Below are 12,371 nucleotides of genomic sequence, written 5' to 3' on the forward strand. Positions count from 1 at the left end.
CCTTCAGAGAAGCTGTACAGATAATGTAGTTCCTTTTCTAAATCACGTATCTTCCATTAATTGATTTATTTGGAAATAAATAAGAATTGGTTTTATAGAAATGGAATAGTGGACTAATTTTTTTCACCATCCATTTTGTACTTTCTTTTAACGGATTGTAAACAATTACATACCAAAGTCAGTAAAGCTTGCTCTCTCACTTAAAGATTCTCTGCCTTAAAGTGCATTTAAAGTACGTAAATGGAAAGAGAGCGGTGGGAAAATGACATCTTGTCCCCATTTGTACATTAACAAGAAAATCAGATATAGCTGTAATCTAACCTTAATAAATCAAAACTCTTTGGGGAAGATTTGATGGTCTGACTCCAACATCAAATCCATTCGGCACTGTCTCCACAGCTGTTAGCAGCTTTTGTGGAAGTCTATGTAGGAGAAAACATTCAAAGGCTATTTCTGCTTCTACAGAGCACAGACATAAGTCCTGTTTTGACAGGCAGATTTTATAGTGGTTTATTTTGGTCTACATTAGTATTTCATTTTTTGGCATTAAAGTCTTAACCAATGCTAAATCTGCCCCTCTCTTCCTATATGCTCTGTGTTTTCTCTACAAACAGGAAATTGCTAGGTTTAAACATTATTTGCTTTGTATGATAATAGCTAAGCGGTGTCTGGCAACCAACTGTGTTAGAGTATTACACTGAGAAGAAACTGTAGTGAGCCACTTCCTGCACAAGAGAAGAGAATTTCTAAATGTGAGTTTTTGTCTCTTTTTTTGGGTGTGTGGTAGTTTTCAACTGACTTCTAAAGATCCAATGATGGTTTCTCCTCCTGGCTCTCTTGTTCAAGTGCTGCGTACATGACAGGCACTTCAAAACTTCTTGAAAGCTAAATGTAGTCCGATAAAACTGGATACATTGTAGTCCAGGAGAGGATACCCAAGTCAGAATCCAGTAGCCATGCCACCTGGGCCCAGAATGCCCACACATTATCCCCCAGGGATTATAGGCAAGAGGGACAAAGTTTCCTGAGACAGTCTATTGCATCTACAAAACACGGAAATAATTTGCAGTCAGGTCAAATGCCTTTGGAGAATGTGATTCATTACACTGCTTATGACCTATACCGAATTTGAGTTTGGAGATCTTCATCTCAGTATGAAACTAGGTAGATTTATGGGTCTGTCCACACTGCAGAGTCCTTTGACGTCATCTCAATAGGAAGTGTTCTTGGTGGAGGGAATATTAAGTCAATACCTAGGTTTACATTATGCAAAATTAATTAATCAAGTAAGGCAAATAACATTTTATTTCTGTAAGAAAATAAACATTCGATCACTTATTTGGCCATTTAAAAAAGGATGGTTTAAATAATTTTGCATACAGTACCTAACCATACCAATACCTAACAGAAGAAAAATAAAATAAAATGAAGCTATCCCTATGACCTTTTCACTTGTTTTTTCAATATCAAGCTTTCCATAGCATAATATAATTATATATATGTTTTTATTTATATACATATGTATATACACACATATATAAACATAATATTCTTCTATATAAAGATAGACATACAGATAGATGATAGATATAGAGATAGAAATAGATCCAAATGTCTAAATAACATGTTAATAGAGGTAAAAAACCAGGATAAATAAAATCCATAATCTTTGCTCACATGACTAATTACATTTCTATTAATAAATATGTAAACTAAATATTAGTTAAAATATATTCTGAGCAGTCTTTGGTACTTGGACAGAAGAAAAGAGAATAATGCAATAGACAAGGAGGAGTGTTTAAGAAAAATAAAGACTTCAGTATTGATATTTGTAGTACATTTCCAGTATTGTGATGTGTTTCTTACCCTGAAGATATTTTTGCATTTGATGGTGGAGTGGGGATGTAATAAAAAGAAGACTGTTATTTTATATAGGGATACACCTTAATGAATCTGTTGGCTATGCACAGGTAGCCACATTCCTTGGGCATTATCTGAAAGAAAGAGAATGAGTTATAAGAAAGGTTTTCAAGATAAAGTCGCAGGGATTTTTAAGTGAAATGAGGAACAGAATGAAGTGGGGTTCTCTGAAAGGAGAAAGCAGGCCACAGCAACATGGTGGTATGTTAGGGACTGGAAGAAGATGGCCCAGAATGGACTTCCTATGTATAATTCTGTAATAATGGATAATTTTTGAAAGAACGACATCCAATAGTTAGATTAAGTTGTTTTAAACTCTGTGCATTATTTTCACATTAATATCCCCAAACCAATAGTAAAAGTTTGTAAGATATACATGCATGCTCTCAGCAGTCACTTGGAAAATAAGGGGAAAGAGTTATAACCATATTTGAAGTGCATCGTTGAGGAAAGAGAAAAATCATAAGGAGAGATTTTTAAAAACCCACAATTTATAATCACTCACATTTATCTGTTCCTTGGAGTATCTTGGCCTTTGCCAATAGGCTGTGAGCTCCATTAGAATAGGGACTGTTTCTGTCTTTAGGAACTGTTCTGTCTTATGAACTGACATACCCTAATATCCAGTATCTAGTTCAGTGCCTAGTCCTTACTTAGTGCTCAATAAAATTTGTTGAATGGACAAAGAAATATAAATTGATCTGGAACCATTAGTTCAAATTATTAAAAGACATAGCAGCCATAAGCAGCCATAAGTACCTCTGCACAAGCCATTAGAAATATAGCAGCAATGTTTACAATAGCCAGACTATGGAAGAGCCCAGATGCCCATCAACAGGTGAAGGGATAAAGAAGATGTGGAATATATATACAATGGAATACTACTCAGATATCAAAAAAGAGAGAAAGAAAGGAAGAAAGAAAGAAAGAAAGAAAAAAGAAAGAAAGAAAGAAATCTTGCCATTTGTAACAACATGGATAGAATTAGAGGGTATTATGCTAAAAGAACTAAGTCAATCAGAGAAAGACAATTATCATATGATCTCACTCATATATGGAGTTTACAAAACAAAACAGAGGATCATAGGGGAAGGGAGGGAAAAATAAAACAAGATGAAATCAGAGAGGGAGACAAACCATAAGAGACTCTTAATCATAGGAAACAATCTGACAGTTGTTGGAGGGAAGAGGAGTCAGGGGAGGAGGTAAAAGGGTGATACACTGTACGTTAATTAATTGAATTTAAATTTAAAAAAATACAATGAATTCCACTGAAATGCACAATCAGATTGTGTATTGATATGACATCCTACTTGACTATTAATTCATGTTTCCTTTTTGCCTTAGCTTCTAGGAAGCCCAAAACTAAGTTGGTTTTTTTTTTTTTTTTGCCTTTTTTAAAAAAAATTTATTTATTTTTTTTTTAATTTTTTTCTTTTTTTTAATAAACATGTATTTTTATCCCCAGGGGTACAGGTCTGTGAATCGCCAGGTTTACACACTTCACAGCACTCACCAAAGCACATACCCTCCCCAATGTTCATAACCCCACTCCCCCTTCTTTTATATTCAACTCCTTATCATTCCTCAACTCCAGTAACTATTTCTGTTTCATCCTTGCCTTTTACACCATGCAAGTGGATTTTGATCTTCCTGTGACTAAGGCACTCTATTATTAGGAGCTTTTAAGCATAATAAATATATTATACAAATAAAAGAAATACTGGAGAGGGAAATGAAATCTCTGCAGTTCTGAAGAATGAAGGGATTGGAGAATTTAAATTAGTTTTAAAATATTAAAGGAATAGGTAACTATTTTGTTCACCTTCAATTGGGTGTACTGTAGTACAGTTGGTTCTAACATTAACTACCTAGAGTTAGCATCAAGCTTCACAGGTTAAAGGCTCATTCGTCCAGGGGACCACCCTAATGTGTTACCAGCTTTATTTGGGGGGTGCCCAGGCCACCTGCACCTCTGACTGGCCAAAAATGTGGGGGTTTCCACAACCCCTTCACTAGAATATAACAATTCAAAAAAGTACTATAGTTAAAATTATGGTTTTATTATAAAGGATACAGATCAAGAAGCCCAGCCAAAAGAAGAGACACATAGAATAAGATCTAGGGGAGAATAGTGTCCAGAGTTGTATTAAGGTTTCAATCTTTGGTCCCCTTTCTCCTTTCTTCCACTTTTCTCCTGAGAGGTAGGGCTCCAGAGAGGTAGGGCTGGCCCAAATCTTCAACTCTTGAATCAAGTAGTTGATATTTTTGATAACCAATCACCATCAGAAGCTGTCTGGGGGCTCAGCATGAGTCGTCTCATTAGAGTTACAGACACACCTATTATACATTCTCTAGGTATGAATATTCTATTCCCTAAGATATGAATAGACTATTAGATTATTCTCTAAGGTATGGTTAGATTCATCAAAACCTCAATATAGCCAACAAAAAAACTTATTTTTTAATTTTTAATTTATTCATTATTGGTTTTGTACCTTCCATCTCTCTAAAATCTCACTCAAAAAAAAAAACTGTTGCCAGAAATATCTGGGTAATATTGGAATTTTTATTTATTAGAATAACTGGGGATGCTGTCTACAAGGGATTGGGTTCTAAATCTGAGTAATGGTAATCATCACTGCAGCAGTACCACTGATGAGTAGTGATGGGTGTTAAATTAGCTCTTACACCAGTTCTTTATGCTTCCTGAGCTTCATCGTGTCAAGAATAAGGCCATTTTGAAAGTCACAGACATCTGTAGCTCTTTGACAAAAGAACTCAAACACAGCAAGAAGCTATGTTAGGAATAAAAGCTAGGTTAAATCTTATTAGTAAAAATAAAAATTCTTACAGATCTCTTTGTCCATAGAATCTGATCAGGATTTGTGAAGTCTTACCTTGTACCACTCTCCCTCTTTGGAAGTTCAATGATTTCATAAAGGAATGATAGAGCTCTCTCGTCATCAAGGAATTAACTCATTTACTCATTGGGTATCAACTATATATCAAGCACCATGCTGGGTTCTGGGATATAGAAGCGAACAGAACAGACAAAGCACATACTTTGATGAAACAAGATCTTTCCTTACATGGAGATTTATTCTAATAGTAGGCTGGGAGTGGCAGACAATATAAATCAAACACATTATGAAACAAGAAAAAGACAGACTGTGAAGAGTGCAGTTGGAGGAAATAGCAAGGGGAGGACACAGTAACTGAAGGAGGTTCTTTAGAAGTTAGGCCAAGGAAGGTCTCTCTGGGAAGGTGACATTTGAAGTGAGACTCAAAGGTAAAGGAGGGTAAAAGTCATTCCAGGCAGAAGTAAGAATTCCCGCCTAGGATAGGTAAAGAGCTTAGTGAAAGAAATAGTTGAGTGGTAGGGGAAGAGGCTGGTGCAGCTGTAGTAGGTCAATCAGGGCCTCATTGGCCATGGAAATGAACTTGGATTTTTTTCTGAGAACAATGAAAATCCACTTGAAGGTTTTTTAAAATATTCTAGTAACATGATCTTACCTCTTTTCTAGAAGATTATTCTTACAGGGGACCTGGGTGGCTCAGTTGGTTGAAAGTCTGGTTTGGGCTCAGGTCATGATCTCAGGGTGGTGAGATTGAACCCTGCTTATGGTTCCATGCTCATAGTGGAGTCTGCTTGAGATTCTTTCCCTCTCCCTCCCCCTCTGCCTCTCCCCTATCCTGCTCATGCATGCACTCTCTTGGTCTCCAATAAATGAATAAATGAATAAATGAATGCATGAATGAATGAATGAATGAATGAATAAACAAAATCTTAAAAAAAAAGATTAATCCTACTGCACAGAATAATGGAAGGAGGAGGAGAGACTGAAAGTAGGGAGATCAGATAGGAGTCAGTTTTGTAATGTAAAAATATTCTAAAGGTCTACAAACTAAAATATATGCTTTTAACATATAAGACCTTGAGAGCAGAAATCAATTGCCTAATTTTATAGAAGGAAAATGAAATGCCAGCATCAGAGAGAGAAAAAAAGCAAATTTAGAACTTACTTCATCAAGATGCTCGAGAAAGAAAAATGTGCTTTTTTGACATGGCTCCATTCTCCATTGCCTAAGGTAATGAAATAATATGCCCACTACAGCAAAAGGTCTAAAGATTTTCACTTTTATGCCACATCTTTTGGTACAATTGAGGCAAGAGGAAAAACAAAAGCAAGCAAGTAAAAAACATGGTTTCAGGAATTTACAGTTAAAATATATATTGTGTTATGTAATTTGAGTGCTGATAATTGTTATTTTACCAGAAAAAATCACTTTGCTATTTCATGTGCAACTAATGAAGGTTTGCAGTACCATTAAATGTGATTTTGAAGCTCTGTGACTCCAGTTTCTCAGCAGAAGCATGTCAGATTTTGTGAAGGAAGAAATGGAATTGCAAGATTTGATATGCAGAAATTTGCTTTACAAGCAACTCTGTGGTAGATACTTACTCTCTGAGGATATTTGTAGTTTTAATATATGTACTTAACATATAGTTTACCTCCTCTTTCTAAACACTTCACTGAGTACATGGTAAAGCCTCATGAATTCAGACTAATTGAGGTTGTCCTGTCTGAGTTACTAAAAAGTGAGATTATCATTAACGTTAAGAAAAATGACATTGGGGTGCCTGGGTGGCTCAGCGGGTAAAGCCTCTGCTTTCAGCTTAGGTCATGGGATCGAGCTCTGCATCCGGCTCTCTGCTCAGCAGGGAGCCTGCTTCCCTTCCTCTCTCTCTGCCTGCCTTTCTGCCTACTTGTGATCTCTGTCAAATAAATAAATAAAATCTTAAAAAAAAGAGAAAAATGACATTGTATTCATTTACAACTGTATGATAACTATAATCAATGTTTTCCCCTAGAATAATCTGTGGGAAAATAGTAATATTTCAAGAGAACCTTCTGTAGATTTATAGTATTCATTATCTTTCCCTTTTTAGCATATTTCATGATTCGGGACAGACATTTTAAAGGATTATTACTCATTCAAGAAAAATCTAATTTAATATACATGGCAAGACTTTTCCTACTTTACAGAAAATTTCTCCCCCCAAAATGGCCTTCTGTTTTTCTTTTCTTAATGCTTTAAACCTCTGGGTGTCTGTCCCTCCCTGTCTCTCTTTCTCTGCGTGTGTGTTTATTTCTTCACTTGTCCCCTCCCACTCTGCCTCTTCTTTTTATCCTGGTGACTGTTTGCAGACATCCAGAGGAACAAAATTGTTTCTTTAATTAAAAGGAGAAAAACAATTTTTAAAAGCTGCCATTGTGGGAAAATGTTTTCAGAAACGAAGCATCAGGGGCTTTGGCTATGGCCTCTGTGCTATTTTTCCGACTGTTTTGGTATTTTAGTGACCGTAAAGAAATGACCCTTAAAGTTGCCGTGTCAGGCTGGTAATAAAATGACGTCTTGGGAAAACCAAACTCTTTCTTTCCCTGCACTTTTTTTTTTCCTCCTGTAATTAGACTTGCCGTCATCGGGGACCGTCCTTGTTATTACCAGCATCCCTCTCGCCTCTGCTCAGGGACAGCGAGAGCTAAGTGAAGGCGTCCGCCAGGTACCAGGCAGACATTTGGACACAGACCGCTTTCACAACAGCTGCATTTTCCCTTTGTTAACCTGCGCATCTTCGGGAATTCTTGGTTTTATTTTCAGGGGCCCTGCTTGGCATCCTTCTCCCTTGTGCTTCTTCACAATGTGCTATTATTTGTTATGAAAAACATGAAAAAAGATAACTGCTGCTACTGCTGCTCTGGCCTTTCAAGTTCCCAGGCTGCCTCACGCTTTTCTGGAATCGGTCCGCAGCCAGGACCATCGCTAAGGACAAACATGTGGCTGCCACTTGTGTCTAGGGCTCGTCTCTCTGAATCTGGTACTTTCAGTTGAATGCACCGATGTTACTCTTTCAAGCGAATGAACCCCACGGGGATTGTAGGCAGAACTAGGGTGGCTTTTCACCACGCCAGGGACCCCACATTTTCCCCTCAAACCATCAACACACTCGCCTTCTGCGGTGCCTGCCAGCAGCAGGGCAGATGCAGCTAATGAGCACATCCCACCTCGGTTTGTCTTCTGCTGGCTTCTCCTCAGACGTCATCACAAGTAAGGAAAGTCATCCATGCTGTTTCTTCTCTGAGAGAAATTTGAAGGCTTAGGATTTAAAGACCAGTATTCCAGAAGTCCAAACTATTGATTGAGAAGTTGCCAAGTACCAACTACGCATTCTCCCAAATTACAGTCATTCACTAAAATAATGATAATAATAATTAATAATAAAACAACTATGACATGTTGGGACCTAAGGCAAAGAAAATATAATCCTTATCTTTGCGGGGACTATAATTTGATGGAGGGATATGAGGGATCTATATAACTAATAGGAACATTTAAACAAAGATAATTTCATGTAGGGATAAGTGCAGTGGAAGAAATAGGTGCTAAAGGGAAAGACTGATCATCCAGAAGATGCCCCTTAAGCCGGATCTGAATAAAGGAAAGAAGACAGTTACTTGAAATGCTGGCGGAAGAGCATATGACGGAGGGATCAGCAAGCACAGTGGCCCAGAGGTGGAACTGAACTTACCTCCTTAAGGGACAGAATGACAGGTATCTGGGGGAGATATACTAGAATATGCATAGCCCTTTTGAAGTTTACAGTCACTATTTTATATAGCATGGGAGAAAGATCAGTACAGGTAATCTTTCCAATGAAATGGAAATGATATACATCTAGAACATTTTCTGACGCGTATTAATGCCTCATCGATATTTATTTGGTACACCCTTGAGATCTACTTTTCAATTGTTTCAGCAAACGTCTCTCCCTACGGCTTCTACGTGTTTGTATACAACAACAAAAAAAGGTGGTGGCTGTTATGGCCTCTTTAAAAGAGGCGTTTTAAAAGAGGAGTTTTCAAAAACTTGCTGAAGGTGGTGGGGATAGGACAAAATAAACCAGAAACTGAAACCCAGGTCTACCTCTTTACCACCTCCCACACCGCCTTCCCTACCTCCCATGCCCCGTTTGTTGGGACTAGCCTGCTGTGAGTTATGCACTGAGTTAGAAGGTGAACAAACAAGGAAGCCTGGGTGGCCCAGTTGGTTGAGCTTCTCACTGTTGGTTTCAGCTCAGGTCATGATCTCAGACTTATGCAATCTAGCATCCCCCACCCCACCGCCCCACGCATCCCCCACCAGGGGATCCTTGCTAAGAATGGAACCTGCCTGGGATTCTCTTTCTCCCTCTGCTCTTCCTAACCACCACCCCCACAACATGAATGCTTTCTCTCATAGAATTGAAAGAGTGGCTGGGCTATCAAGTTCCAAGAAGAAAGAAATGGGGTACAGACCTCGGCAGTGGAGGAGTCAGTATGCATGTTCTCCAGGGGCCTCCTTCACCATGTGGCAGACTCTCTCCTACTTCTGTATGTTTCTGCTTAAATTAAGCTTCTTTAGAAAGAGATGCATACTGGGCCAGTGAGGTTAGGTTCTCATGCATGTAGTCCAAAGAGTAGAAGCTACCTAAGAAGGAGGTGTGGTGGGGCACCTGGGTGGCTCGGTGGGCTAAGCTGCTGTCTTCTGCTCAAGTCATGGTCTCAGGGTCCTGGGATTGAACCCTGCATGGAGCTCTCTGCTCAGCTGGGAGCCTGCTTCCCCCTCTCTCTCTGTCTGCTGCTCTGCCTACTTGTGATCTCTCTCTCTCTGTGTCAAATAAATAAATAAAATCTTAAAAAAAAAAAAGAAGAAGGTGTGGTTTTCATATTGAGGGGAAAATAAAAAGGCTACTGGACACATCACCTCTAACCCCACATTTTACAGATAAAGAAACTGAGGTTCAGGGCAAAGTGATTTTTTTTCCCTCAAAGTCCCCCAATCCTTGATCTGAGAAAGTTGCAATTAAGAAAAATGTCAAGCTTGTCTTTAGAATGTTAGGTCTCTTGTTCCTGCCTTAATGACATCTCTTCTGGGGCCTTTATGCTCCCTCCTTAAGACCCATACATTATAAATGATCAGCCATTTAAAGCTTAGTTTAAACTAAAATGTTGCTGAATATATTTGTAGTGTAAACCTCACTTTAAGATGTGTAAGGCCTTATTCCCTACAAAAGACACCTAGGAACTGCTGAATTGAGAGAGGAGAGTCATTTACTAGGTAAAAAGATGTCTCCCAAAATTCCTCAAAGCTTGGACACCAACGTACTACTCATCATCATTTCCTACTGAGCACCTTAGGAAAACATTTCAGGTCCATTTCCCAAAGCCTATGCCTGGCCTTCTATATAAAACTCAGCTTAAGAAATTATGTTGGTTTTCTCAATATTTTCTCAAAATGTCAATGGACAAAGGTATTGAACTTTCTTGATTTAATTGGCTACTGAGTAATGACCACAGATCTTCTCAAGCAGATTTTTGAGTGCTCCATCACACGGCACACAACAGTCAATATAAAACAGACCTAGTCCAACTTACTTAAGGCTCAAGTTTCCAAGCACTAAGTCTGTGCCCCAAATACTATGTTTTCTCAGCAAAAATTAAAACATGCTGTGACTATACTAACCTTCCCAGGTAAACCCCAAATTGCTCTTTGCCCTGTCTAAGGAGCTCAGATTGTGCCAAGCTCGCTGCAGCTGGAAATCACTGTGTTTGAGTTCCTTTACCATTTCCACTGGCTAATAGAAAAATCCAAAACTTCAGTTCAAAGTGCTCAGAACAGTCTGCAGAGAGTTCAGAACCTTACAAGACCCGAACCTGAACCGGTTTCTTTAACATCGCAGTGGATGTTGATAGCCCTCTGGGAATTAATCTCACAATCAGACTATAAGAAAGATCTAGGATAAGAGTGATGAAGTTAGGGCAGGCACATGAAGACGATCTTTCCTTAGGGTTTAAAGAGAGAAATATATTCAGAACATCAATCTCAGTGGCCTAGGTTGACAGATAATATTTTAAGAAATAACCATCAACAGCAGGGAAATAGTTTCTTTAATTGTATAATCACTTTTGGAGCTATTTGGAGTTGTCTGCCTAAACTCTTTTCAAATACAAACACATATACACACCCACACACATTTATTGAGAGCACATACCCATTGCTGTAGTTAATGGAGTGAAATACAGCCAAAGTGGGACTAGGAGAGCAGCAGGGGAGGAATTGTGGAAGCCAAGTTAACTGCTCTGATACAAACTGACTTTTTTGGTCTTTTCTAGCCAGACCATATATTATTGTGCCTTGTGTGAGGATGGGATGCTTTCCGTTGTGAATGCCCTGTACAGGATGAAAGGTCAGCAAAACATTACACCTGAGGTTTTCTTTCCTTCTTTCAATTCAGGAGCTTCTGCATTCCACAGCTTAGTGTACTAATACCTGCAACGTTAATGGGACATTACGATTCTTCGGGACTTGCCAAGACCCAGTCCACACCTAGGATTCTGCTCAGGGAAGAGAGATTCCAATATGAGAATCTGTCAAAAAATGGGAAGATGTCACAAAATCGTCACCACCATGATGAAGAGCTAAAGGGATTGATTTATGAGGATGGATTAAAACAACTTAATAGAGTGGCCAAATCATGACCCAACTCCATAGGACTGTCATACGCTTTGAAGTTAGAAGGGACTTTTGTTACCAGGAAGTCTCAAGGACATAACAGGTCATGGAAGGGAGAAAAGATCTTCACCTGGCTGGTATGTTGCATACAGGGGTAGGACCACGGCCTGTTAGCATGTCCAGACTTAAGGTTTCTCTCTTTGAAGTGGTACAGTGCAAGTGTCTCCTCGGAAGTAAAACACACAATTCCAGAAGGATGCTAAATGTCAGTGCACTAAAGTCTCTCAGAGAGCTATGTGAGAGCAACTAAATAAAATGACGTCATAGGTCTTTCCAAATCTCTAGTGTCTATGATTCTGTCATTTTTCAAGTCATTATTTTTGTGCTTTTTTCCCCCAAATTCATTATGTAGACAAAAAGTCTTTGATTTGAATGCCAATATGTGCCTTCAAAATCCAAAGAATCTCTCTGACAGTGTATTTACAGACTAGTCAAGATAATTATTTCAGCCATTCACGAAGTACATAGTGGTAGTCTATGCGTCCTTATAAAGGGACTTCCCGAAAACCAAAACCAAAACCAAAAACAAAACCACCCTGAGACATAACTTATTTTTCTAGCTAAAATGTGAAAACTGTCATTTAATGATATGAGTTCCATAAAGGTCATTTTCTTAGGTGGAAAATATATGTTAGCATGTGCAAACCTGCCATACTTCCCCATTTTCTTGCTCTATTTTTGTGATTACTGTTAATACAAGGAATGAAGATTTAGTACCTACTAACCAGCAGTAGTAAAATTAGTATTTTTTTCTAATTAGAGAGCTTATCAGCATAATTCTAATATGACAGGGAAAGAGCAGAACAGGACAGGAGCTACACATAGAGGATTGG

The 12,371-nt window shown here is 38.4% G+C and overlaps 1 long non-coding RNA gene across 1 annotated transcript in view; it reads left to right on the forward strand.

Annotated features, from left to right (window-relative positions):
* The first annotated feature begins 697 nt into the window (after positions 1 to 697).
* LOC123387994 overlaps positions 698 to 12,371 on the forward strand; it is a 29,893-nt gene continuing 18,219 nt past the window's right edge. Inside the window, exon 1 of the long non-coding RNA XR_006602520.1 lies at positions 698 to 752. This is a non-coding gene — a long non-coding RNA (uncharacterized LOC123387994). The remainder of the gene's footprint in view (positions 753 to 12,371) is intronic.

The sequence above is a fragment of the Mustela putorius genome, unplaced genomic scaffold, assembly GCF_011764305.1.
Source record: "Mustela putorius furo isolate JIRA1106 unplaced genomic scaffold, ASM1176430v1.1 tig00003869_pilon_pilon_pilon, whole genome shotgun sequence".
In the NCBI taxonomy this organism is placed as follows: Eukaryota; Metazoa; Chordata; class Mammalia; order Carnivora; family Mustelidae; genus Mustela; species Mustela putorius.